A 12,618-nucleotide genomic window follows, 5' to 3' on the forward strand; every position below is an offset into this window, starting at 1 on the left:
GACGGACGACGAAAGAAGCACCAACCGGTGCTTCTAATATAGTAGAAAATAAAAGGCAGTCCAGAGAAATATGTCATCTCAAAAGAAAAGCCAGAATCTGTAGAACTAGAGGCAGAATCAAAAAAGCAAATGAAGTAAATACCATTATTCGCTAATCATAAGTAAATCATGACAGTTCCAGGAAAGAAAAACTATTGACCTCAAGTTTTGTGGTGTCTAATTACTCCTCTAACCTGCCACTGTAAAAATCAGGTAACATCCTAAGCAACAAACACAAGGTGTTACTAGCACTTAATGCACAACTCTCCCATGGAACGAAGTTTCTGGAAGAAAGCGTGGAAGCAGGACAGCCATGAATTCATTTTTCAACCATGTTACTGCAACAGCCAAAGAAAGACCAATCGCAATCACAGTCCCTAGTAGGAAACACACTATCAACTGCTCAACAATGTAGTCAATCACTAGCTGAGCTACATAAGATACCAGTGGTCATGGTCATGAGGGAGAACAACTGTAAGTCATGTGTAAAAGTGAAAGTACAGCTAAACATATCTGCACAATGATCGGAGAATTGGTGTCCTTAATCTAAATGGCTTACGAGTAGATTGAGCAGGTTATGCAGCTATCTCCTTGAAGGGAACTCTATATAAGTTCTGAGAGTCGGTTAGGCCTTTGAGGTATCAGAAGAAAATATGAGGCATAGAAATCCTTCAAGCTCTTATCTAATTCAATTATCACCATCTTTTATAGAGCAACCATAGATATCCAACTGATGGCCGAAGAAGTTGTTGGCAAAATACAAGTAGGGATTAAAGCTTTACATAGAGTGTTAATCATATAATAGACAGAGGTAGGTGAAAGCCATGTTTTCCAGCTTTCTTGAAGGATTATGCAAGAGTCATCAATAGGAGTTCCTAATTATATGTGAAACAGTTATATCCTAAGCAAACGACAGACAAGAGTCATCAGTAGGAGGCCCTCATTTTGTATGACACAGTTCAGTGTCTTTCTTCTATAGTGCCACCATCTTAAGCAAATGGTAAACTATCAGAGCACATAACTTAGTAAAGCCAATAACTAATGAAGAGTAGTTGAGCAGAGAATTCTTATCCATTTAGTGTCTAGTAGAGCAGCTACAGTCATGTTATTTTTATGGAAGATTACGGCGTTGTCGGTGCTCCTATGCCACCAACATCGCCTATTCGTTCCTAAAACTCCGGAAATTTTTAGAGAGTGTAATCCAAATTATTTCCAGGAAAGGGTCTAGACTTATTGTACCATTGTTTTTCTCTCCCAGTAGCTATACAGGCAGAAATAGAGAGGTGCTTAGCCTATATTTTTATGTTAAGCCTGCACGGACAGATAGATGGTAGCAACGGTTGACAGGAGGTGTATTTATGTCTGTCCTTGAATTTTCAAGATTTTATTCAGTTTGTACTGCACATTACGAATAAGATATCAGATAATACAAGTATTTCAGACATAAAATCTTATTCAAGATAAAGTAAAACGAAGCGCAGTTGGCAGTGATCACCTGAGTAATGCTATTAAGTTTCTCTCAAGGATGCAAGATATCCACTTCCGTTGACATCTTCATATACCAGGATTGCATAAGTTGAGTTCTCTAACCTTTTTTTCAATCAATGAGTTCTCTATCATTTGGCATCTCCATTTACTAGCAAACAACGCTATGAATCTCCAAAACTTATCTTCTTTTTCCATCTATTCTCTAATTTATTGGAGAACCAAATCCAATAAGACTCCATGCTGAAAGCAATACACTATTTCCTCTTTCCACTAGCATACTCAATGCTATAGCCACCAACTCATTTCTAACTTTGTTCGCACAGTCTGCCATGCAGCATATGCTAAAACAACAAGATTGTCTCCCTCTACCGCCCAACCACTCAAACATCAGCTCTCCAGAAAGAAGGGAGGTGTCTGCCATTCTCTCTTCTTTTCTTTTTCTTTTAATAAATAAAGGCGTCTGGTTCCTTTTTAAGATGGCAGCTACCAATTTTTAAGCTAACTTGAATGAAACTTTGGACCTTTAGTTCATTAAAAGTGAGGAAAACCCCTTTCTGCTAGAGCATTAAATCTCAATCTGAACAATTTTCTATTTCTACCACTATCTGCCCAGCATAGTCATTAACAATCATTTAAACAATCAGACTAAAGCATAAGCAAAAAAGTTTAAAACAGTGCAAATATCCACTAACCATGACCCAAATAGGATACATCATCTAGAAATTACTCAAGAATATCCTAATTAAAGATCGTCCACAAGCAAAATACTAACAAAATAACAAGTTCAGATAACTACCTATTTTTCTACTACAGTAGAAAAAGAACAGAACCCATGAAAGAGCTAAATAAAGGGGGCAAAAAAAAAGGGAAATTTTGTAATAAAAAAAGGACCTTGTAAAACATGATCTTCAGGACCAATTGAAGAATCACTGCACACATCACAAATAACTGTGCCATGGATTTCACCAGTCCCTGCTCTTACTCCAATTGCCATCAATTCCTGCTTCACATTGAGTTCAATTAGTCTCTATTGTTGTCTGCTTCTTCTTCTTTTTTCCCCCCCTCATCTACAGTCTGTGAACAAGAGTGGTACAGGATTATATTATTGTTTTCAAACTGGCTGAGATGAGCTAATGTATAGTACTATCAGTTAATATTACAACTTCAATTTAAAATTGATCACATATTTTTAAGTTGATTGTTGTAAGTGTACCTTTTTCCCGATTAGTATTGGAATGGTATAGATTTTCAGATTGAATGTAGAGAATTCATACACTCAACACCAACTAATTCATAGATTGTCTTCGACTTCTGTTACATTATGTGATTAGTTCATTTGTATATCGACGGTAGTTACTACCTTTTTTCATAATACCGCCTTATTATTTGTGGCAGTTACTGCTTCTTTTTTCATGCTTGCTTTATCATGCCTTTTTCGCTCTCATTTTTTTCATTTTTATACTGCTTTGATCTATTTGTCCATATCTAACCTTTTTTTGTCAAGTTTTCTCTTGAGCCGAGAGTCTTTCGGAAACAACCTCTCTACCTTTCAAAGTAGAGGTAAGGTAAAGTCTGCGTACACTCTATCCTTTCCAGACCCATATTGTGGATTTCACTGGGTATGTTGGTGGTGTTGTTGCTGTTGTTGTAAATATCATATTGAATGCATAGATATTGTCACATATTTATCAATTAGCAAGGTGAATCGTTAAAAGTAGTTAATGAATATTACCGGTACTCTAATACGATTTCAAAGAAAATAGAGTAAAATTTGTGTTACGAGCTTCCAATTGAAGGTAAAAAGTTTCCTTGGCCATTGAACATTGTCCTTTTTTTCATTCTCTTCACCAAACATATGTGAATTTTGTTTTTACTGAGCTAAACTAATATATTAATGTCTCTAGTACACTGAAATCATCGTTTAATAACTATAATATTGTTAGATAATATCTACATTATAAAAGTAGAAAAATGAAGGAAAAAAAAACATTAGGATTACCCGAGAAAAGGCTAAATACCTAGATAGCCCTTTAAAATTTGTATGATTTATGAATTAAATGCTTTAACTTATTTAGTAACCAGATAGACACATCTACTCGTTAGAAGTATATCTTGTGAACACCGTGGGCTGTGTCCATAAAACCAAGTGCATAAAACACACCAGTTGATGGTGTGTTAGGTGAAGCGGTTATCGAATGACATGTATAATTAAGCGTAACTTTAAAAAATAGAAAAAATACAACAAGTAAAAGAAAACTTTCCCCATCCCAAGGCGTCCCCTCATTTTTCCGACCCCTGGAGTCCTAGACCATCCCCCTTAATCTTCGTTGGGTTGAATAAGAATATATTTATTTATTTTTGCTGTCAATTTCTTATTTATTTGTTGAGTTTGCATGGTGCTCTTTCACATATCAATCATAACTAATATCATCATCTAGTTACTAGCTAAGTAGCTAAGTCGAAGGGCCCAACTTACAAATCTTGCCAAGTTTCAGGGGCTATCTAGCAAGATAGCCAAATGATATCTGAAATTTAGCAAAAAGTTGTCTAATAGGAATAGCTAGTAAATATTATTGGACTATTAGTACCCCGAATAAAAGAATATGGATGATTTTGAACCCGACACAAAGATTGTGGACCATTTTGGGACTTTCGTATGCTTGAGGCTTTGCGATCTATGTTAGTACCATTTGACTACAGGGGTATGTTTGACCATTTTATAACTGCGGGGTATATATACACCATTTTTGTAACGAGAAGAATATCTGCTCTAAATCGCAAATTTGAGGGGTATATTTGCACCTTTGCCCTTTAGTCAAACTAAAAAGGGCAGGCCGGTAGACTAGGGGTACGAGAAAGTATTGCATTAGAAAGTTAAGAAAAAAATGCTTAATTTTACCAAAAACGTTATAATAGAAACTATGAGAAGGATGTTTAATACTATTGTGTAACATGAATTAAATTGAAAAGTTTGATCTTGCCATACTCACATTCCAAACTAAACCCATTAACACGTAATGACTACATGAAAGTGTACCCACCAAACCCATCCAAAACGTACTTGTTTACAAATTGTAAATTATCTTGTTTTGTTTTCAGTCGATATTTGTACCTTCTTTGGGTCCAAATTAATATAAATGCACGCCATATAATTCATTAAAGAGAGAAATGCTTTGTGTTTCTTCTTCTTTTATGAAACTGGAGAATTCTTATTCATCCTTCAGCGATGGTTTAGTTTTGAAGAAGCGAAAAATGGAAGCTTTGAGAGCACGAAATCGGGTCAAAAGGGAATAGGTTCGGTTAATTTAATTGGATGAGTTTTAATTTTGTGGAATCAGTAATTGACGTGAACCATTTAATTAGAGGCTACATGTATGATGTTATTTTTGTATTTTCTGGTATTTTAAAACCGGCCATTTGAGCCATTAACTATAAGTGGCATGAATGTGTCATTTCGATCACAGCGATGACATAAATAGACTCAACTATTAACGAATGACGCGAATGAACATTTCGGATAGTTCGGTGACATATTTAAACTTTCCCCCCTAGGTAATTGACAATTAAAGTACGTCATTTGTAAGATTCTCACCACTCCGAGCTCAGTGCCGGCTGAATGGTAAAGCAACCAAAACAATGTCTTTAGGCCAATTTTGGTGGCCCATTTTCACTAATAGTATGTTCATGAATTCATTTAAAAAAGAATTGCTCCCTCTATGTGATGTTTTTCGTTTTTTGAGATTTAAATTATATGAACTTTGACCAATATTTTTAGATGAATTTTTTCACCAAATTGATATGACAAAAGTTGTAACTTATAACTTTGCATTTGTTTTCAAATATATAGCTTTTAATCTTAAAATATTGAGTTAATCTATCCAATTTAGCTTCAAAATTTATGACAAATTAACTCTCGAAAATGAAAAATATCACATAATTGGGACTAATAGAGTGATATTTAAAAGTAAATAGGTATACTTTTAACTAAAAATGGAAGAAAAACTTATATTTGTTACTATGTTGATTGCACTTGTTAGAGAATTAATAGACTTCATAATATATATATATATATATATATATATATGAAGTTCTTTTTAAAAGAAAAGGTAGGAACTCTCATCAAGATTTGGCTTTAGGCCATCGAGGACATTGAGCCGGCCCTGTCCGAGCTAAAAAGATTTGCTTGGTAATTACTTAGTTACAACAATGAGAACATTCTAGGGCTCATTTATCACTCATTTTTGTTTATTGCACCAAGCTAAAGTTACTAAGCAATTTTTTTTTTAGTAATTAAAATGTCATTTAATTTATACAAATATTACAAAAGTCGTTAAATTTGTTTTATAATCAAAAACTTCAATCAACATTTCCCTAATTAAGTATCAAAGTGAATTTTTAGTTACAAAAAATAATTTAGTGATTTTTGTGATATTCAAATAAGATCGAGTAATTTTCATTGCAGAAATCGTTTAGACTTCGATATAATAAAATGAGTTGAGCAATCTATAAATTAACAGAACGTTCTACTAATGCAAGTAGAAAATAGAAATTGGACGTATTTTTCTCTCCGTTATATTCTTCATATTCTTCTAGATTAAATGATTGAGGTTTTTTTATTTATTTTCTTCTTGAAATTGTACAGCTGGTTGTGTTACATGTGTGTCTGTGTATTTTGCTCATGGACATACAACAAATCAGAGTGGCGCAGCGGAAGCGTGGTGGGCCCATAACCCACAGGTCCCAGGATCGAAACCTGGCTCTGATATTGAAATTCGGTGTGTTTCCAAACCGCTTTTTGTTTTCATTTTGCATTCTTCCAAAAGAGGGGGAAAAAAACGAAGTGCAGTTGGTGATGACCACCTGAGTAATGCTATTAAGTTTCTCTCTGGGATGCAAGATATCCACTTCTGTTAACATCTTCCTATACTAGGATTGCATAAGTTGAGTTCTCTAACCTTTACCTGGGATTGCACTGGGTCTGTTGTTGTTGTAGTTCTCTAACATTTTTTTTTAATCAATGAGTTCTCTATCATTGGCATCGCCATTGACTAGCAAACAACGCTATGAATCTCCAAAATTTATCTTCTTTTTCCATCTATTCTCTAATTTATTATTGGAGAATCCAATCCAATAAGACTCCATGCTGAAAGCAATGCACCATTTCTTCTTTCCACTAGCATACTCAACGCTATAGCCACCAAATCAGTTCTAACTTTGTTCGCACAGTATGCCCTGCAGCTTATGCTAAAAAAACGAGATTGTCTCCCTCTACCGCCCACCCACTCAAACATCACCTCCCACCCTCCAAAAAGAAGGGAGGTGTCAGCCATTCTCTCTTTTCTTTTTCTTCTAATAAATAAAGGCGTCTGGTTCCTTTCATAAGATGGTAGCTACCAATTCTTAATCTTAACTTGAATGAAAGTTTGGACCTTTAGTTCATGAAAAGTGAGGAAACAACCCTTTCTGCTAAAGCATTAAATCTCAACCTGACCAATTTTCTGTTTCTATCACTACCTGCCCAGCATAATCATTAATAATCATTTAAACAATCAGACTAAAGCATGAATAAAATTTTAAAAGAACACTGCAAATACCCACTAACCACCACCACCAACAATAACATATCCAGTGTAATCCCACGAGTAGGGTCTGGAGAGGGTAGAGTGTACGCAGACCTTACCCCTACCTTGACAGGTAGATAGATTGTTTCTGATAGACCCTCGGCTCAAATAAGGCAGAAATACAGCTATGAAAACATAAGCAGTAACAACATCAAGATAGCAAATATCCACTAACCATGACACAAATAGGAATCCATCATCTAGAAATTACAAGGAAATCCTAATTAAAGATCATCCACAAGCTAAATACTAACAAAATAACAAGATCAACTAATAAAAGCCAACCAGAATCTGACTAGCTATTTGTCTCCTACAGTAGAAAAAGAACAGAACCCATGAAGGAGCTAAATAAAGAGGGCAACAAAAAGGAAAAACTTTGTAACAAAAAAAGGACCTTCTAAACCATGATCTTCAGGACCAATTGAAGAATCAGCACACACATCACAAATAACTCTGCCATGGATTTAACCAGTCCATGCTCTTACTCCAATTGCCATCACATATTCATGTAAAATAGCAATAAAATATTATACAATATGTTACGAACTGTATAATTACACTTAATTACACTCAAATCCAATTCTCATGTGTTCTTCCAAACAGACACTTAATGTAATTTGCATCTTAACATGCGAGGAATGATAAGACTTTTTATTATTATATATACATAACATCAGTATAATTTTTTTTACGTCACATAGTCACTCAAAGGATAAATTGATTCTGCATCATCCAACAAATAATAATGCCATATTAATTAGACTTACAAAGTTGAGATATAATTCAATGATTCTAATAAAAAAATCATGAACTTTCTAACATGAATAATAACTAGAGTTAATGATTAAAAATATAGCTGAACTATTTATTGGGATCGAAATAATCAGGGTCATGCGAAAGCTAACAATTGCAAACCTTAACGGCGATAAATTAGATGACAAAGAAAACTATACTAAAAAAGAAGCATAATATATTAATATGGTTTAGCCAACTGCCCAACATATCAAATCAAAAACTAATATAAAAGAATGATGAAAACTATTAATAGAATAATTTTCCCCTAAACAAACTCTCTTTAACGACTACATTGTGGATGCTATTGTGTTTTTTGTGTGAAGTAAGAATCCTCAATTTATAGAAATACAAATTTTCCTCCAAGAAAGTATTAGTCATAAGAGATTTTTCCACTTAGGAAAACTTTTCCACCAAGAAAGTAATTCTAATTATGGTAGAAAATCAGGGCAAAAAGATATTGCAGATGTTGCAGGTGTAAGAAGAACAATCGATAGTTAAGGTGTGAAACTCGTGGAAAAAAAATATTGTAGATGTGTTTTTAGCCATTATCTTTAATAACTAATGATATAACTAATGATGACAAGTTAACAAGTAGGGACGTCAAATGGGCGGGTTGGACTGAAATTGACCCAATAAAAATGGGTTGAGGTAATAAATGGGTTGAGATAACATTGGCCCAAAAGTTACTTCAGTTGAAATGAGTTGGGCTGAAATGGGCTAAACAACTTGACCCGGTTTTTTTGAAGGGTCTATAATCTAGAAAAATATTTTTTCGCAAAAAATATTATTCCTGAAAAATATTTTCGCGGATTTTTCGTGGAATATATTTTTGATGAAAACATTTTCTTTTCGAGAAAAACATTTTCCGTAGAAAATATTTTCCATCATATCAAACACACGACTAACCTATAAGATACATGATACAAAAAAAGTGAATATATAGAAAATATAAAGTAAATCTCAACTCTCAAGCAATATATCCAAATTTAAATAAGGGAAAAGGACACTATGTGTCCATTTAGCCAAACTAATCCCACATTTAACCACTGTTTAGGCTTAATTTCACTAGGTGTCCGTTCGGCCCAAAATAATGCCAAAAAATGGCCGGTCGGCCCAAAATAATGTCAAGGCTGGCCGGCCCACCAGCCCAGGCGCTTAAAAAAAAGAGGACTTTTTGTGGCGATAGTCGCCACTAAAGGGATGCTACAGCATATATACATATGTTGAAATTATATATACACTTTATATACAAGAATTATACATTTTATATACATATGCTGGAATTAATCATACATTTATTTTACATAAATTACACGTTAATTTACATTCATTATACACATATTATGCAATGATGATATGATATTTTTTTTACATATACAATAGTGATACATATTATATACCACAATGATACGATTTTTATTATACATTTTTATACATATGGTACACTTTCTATACAAGACTGATACAGTTCATATACACATGCTGGATTTATATATACATTTTATATACAAAAAATGATACATATTATATACAAAAATGATACAATTTTTTATTTTATACAAGGCAGTTGCACTATGCTGATACACATTATATACACAAATGATACATATTATATACAAAAATGATACATACCTTAGTGATTCATATTTTATATAGTTTCTATACATCACAAATAGGTACTGATACATATTCTATACACAAATGACACATTATATATTAAAATCGCCTCAAACATTTTTGTGTTTGGGTTTTTATTTAACAATTGTCTTATTTAAGTTTTGGCTAATGGATGAGATTAGTTTAGTGGGTATAATTTGGGTTTACAAGAATTGTGGCTAGCGGGTGGAATTACTTTCACCCCACCGGCCAATTATGTCCTTTTCCCTTTAAATAAATCTTAAAAATGGGCCAGTATTGAACTAAGTTGAAGATCACTATAAAATGAGTCATGTTGGGTTGGGTTAAAATCAGCTCAACACGAAATTATCTTGAGTCCACCCCATAAAATTTTCGACAGGTTGAGCGTGAGCCTATTAACAAGCAATAGTCAAAAAATTGCACGGCTTTCCCTTCAAATGGGCTGGGCTTTAATTTTTGTCCTTCAAATGGAACTTAGGCCTTCTGGGACATAAGTTGTTTAAGGAATCTGGTACGACTTGTGCTGAATCCTTAAAGTTCTTTAAGCCTCAGAGGACATAAGTTCAATTTGAGAGGCAAAAATTAAAGACCAGTACAAAATAGGGCCAACGTGCAAATGACCCACAATAGTCAGCTATGTGCATAGTAAAAGTAGAACCTTCTAAATAAACTGTTGGACTTGTTGAATTTCTTCCTATAAGCTTTTGTGGGGTTCCACTTGCTGAATCGATAAAGCTTTTAACTTCATGAATTGTTCTTGGACTTGGAGTTCAAATTTCATATTTCAAACTCCAAAAATAATTTATCAGTTTAGAGTTCCATAGTCGTTCCTCGAGCTTTTTCGTGAAAACTACTATTATTATTTGTGACTAGTAAATTGGTTCGCGCTTTGCGCGATTCCAAAACTATTATTGAAGATATGGAATATATTTTTAAATATCTGAATATTTAAAATATTTAAATCTTTTTTAGTCTTCAAATTGAAATGGATTAGATTATTGTCACTTAGTTTTGTTCCTTTTCTTTAATTTTTTTTTTAACAATTACCGTTTTTGTTCTTTATATAATAATATAATCTATATAGATGGAACATTGTTTACTTTATTATTTTATTTTATGAGTTTTAATCTCCTTATGTTGATATGCTTATAAATTTTAAGTACAATTTTCTTTTGTTCATTTAATATATTAAGTATCTATCTAACTTCTCGTCCCTACCTTTCAAGAGTTACATTTTAATGTTTTTTTTTAAAAAGAAAAAATCTTTAAAAAGGAAAATGCGTCAAAAACGATGTCTACTACAAAAAGAATAAGGAAGGGGAAGAAAAGTAAACAAGCGAAACGAGCGAAATCTCTTCGATCAATTTTTGTCTAATTTTTTTCCTTCCTTTTACCCTTTTCCCTTCTATTTTCTTTCTCTTATTCTTTCTTTCTTGCTTCATCGCCCAATCACTATTTACTTTTTCTCTTTCTTCTTTTTACCAAAACATCACATTATTTATAACCAACAACTTCACTCTATAGCTACTCTTTTTCATTTTCAAAATTCTCGAAACCATACAAAAATTTCATAAAAAGTAAGAAATTGCTCATTTAGTTTAAAACATTTTCCTATGAATTCAACACACGACATCATCGAAAAAAGGAGAGAGAAGTCAAATAGAACATAATTTCAAGCTTCAATTTCATTGCGAATGCTTTTGACAATTGAGAATTTGATTATTTACTAATTTCGTTTCATTTAAGAGATATAAAATTATATATAAAGCTAATTGCAAAATAACATTTTTACTTACTGATATAGTTTTCAACCTTAGTAGTTACTAGCTAAGCAACAAAAGCATGCTTAAACTATCTATAAAAATACAGGATAGAGGAATAAGAAGTACACATTCTTCAAAAAACAACAGAAAATAATTGGTATAAAAAAACTTTATTGCCTGGAAAATCCGCTTTCGATTCAAGAAAGTTCATACCCATTAGAGATCAAAAAAGAAAGAAAGAAAAAAATAACACAAATAGAAATCATAATAATCCGCCAAAAACATTAGTATCCCAAAATCACCAAAAATAAAAAGGGGGAATGTTGCATCCACATATAAACTCATTACTCACCTATTTCCAATTTGCAAAAAAATCACAGTCATGTATTAAGTATAACAATATAATGTTACAATTTTTTTTAAAAAAGTATAACAATATAATATTTTAAGAATTTAAAATAATAAAATTGAAACAGAACCAAAAGAACTCACTGGCGTCAGAGAATGGCAAAATTGGCTGGATTACGGAGGTAAAAAATAAATTTGTGCTACATATTATATGGTTGATAAGAATTAAGTAATAATTATATGTAATCAAAGCTAAAAAAAATGAAACTTTAAATGTACCCATTTATGGGTTATTTAGTTGTTTACTGATTCAGCAAAAGGTTTATTTGGGCTGATTCAGACGTGGGCTTATAAATGCTAATAAATGGCTGTTATTAATCCATACATTAGTAGCAGAAATTAACCAAAAAATGGAGAAAAATGTCAAAAAAAGGAGAAAAAAGATAAATGCAAATGCTAGCCATAGAGAGGTGTCACATCACCTTATTTATGCCTAACTTTATATTATATATAGATTGTTTGAAAGTATCATATTATACTAAAAGTGGGAATCTCCTATCTTCAAAGTTGGATTACGATTTTATCTTGCAGTAAATCAATATGTAATAAAATATCTAATTAAATATTAAATAATAACATATTTATTACCTGAAAGGTAAATAAGTTACAAATATTTGTGAAAGACACATTTATAATTACATAGTCTAAGTTCAAACAATCTGAATTTGGAGGAAATGAAGAGACTACATTTACAATCTCATAATAATGTTGATTTAACAGCAGTTACAAATTAAAGAGCATGTTCATGTTTGCTTTGTCTCCTTTATGTCAATAATTATGTGGCATGTGAAGTGTTTACTCTTGATCCGGATATATTTTACCTTGGTAATATTTAATCTCTTTCTAGGGCTGTCATCTTGTGACTA

General features: G+C 32.6%; 1 non-coding gene across 1 annotated transcript; it reads left to right on the forward strand.

Annotated features, from left to right (window-relative positions):
* Nucleotides 1–6,220: 6,220 nt before the first annotated feature.
* TRNAM-CAU (transfer RNA methionine (anticodon CAU)) lies at nucleotides 6,221–6,292 on the forward strand. The gene has a single exon. It is a non-coding gene; the product is annotated as a tRNA-Met (tRNA).
* The last annotated feature ends 6,326 nt before the right edge of the window (nucleotides 6,293–12,618 follow it).

This window comes from Lycium barbarum, chromosome 11 (genome assembly GCF_019175385.1).
Source record: "Lycium barbarum isolate Lr01 chromosome 11, ASM1917538v2, whole genome shotgun sequence".
In the NCBI taxonomy this organism is placed as follows: Eukaryota; Viridiplantae; Streptophyta; class Magnoliopsida; order Solanales; family Solanaceae; genus Lycium; species Lycium barbarum.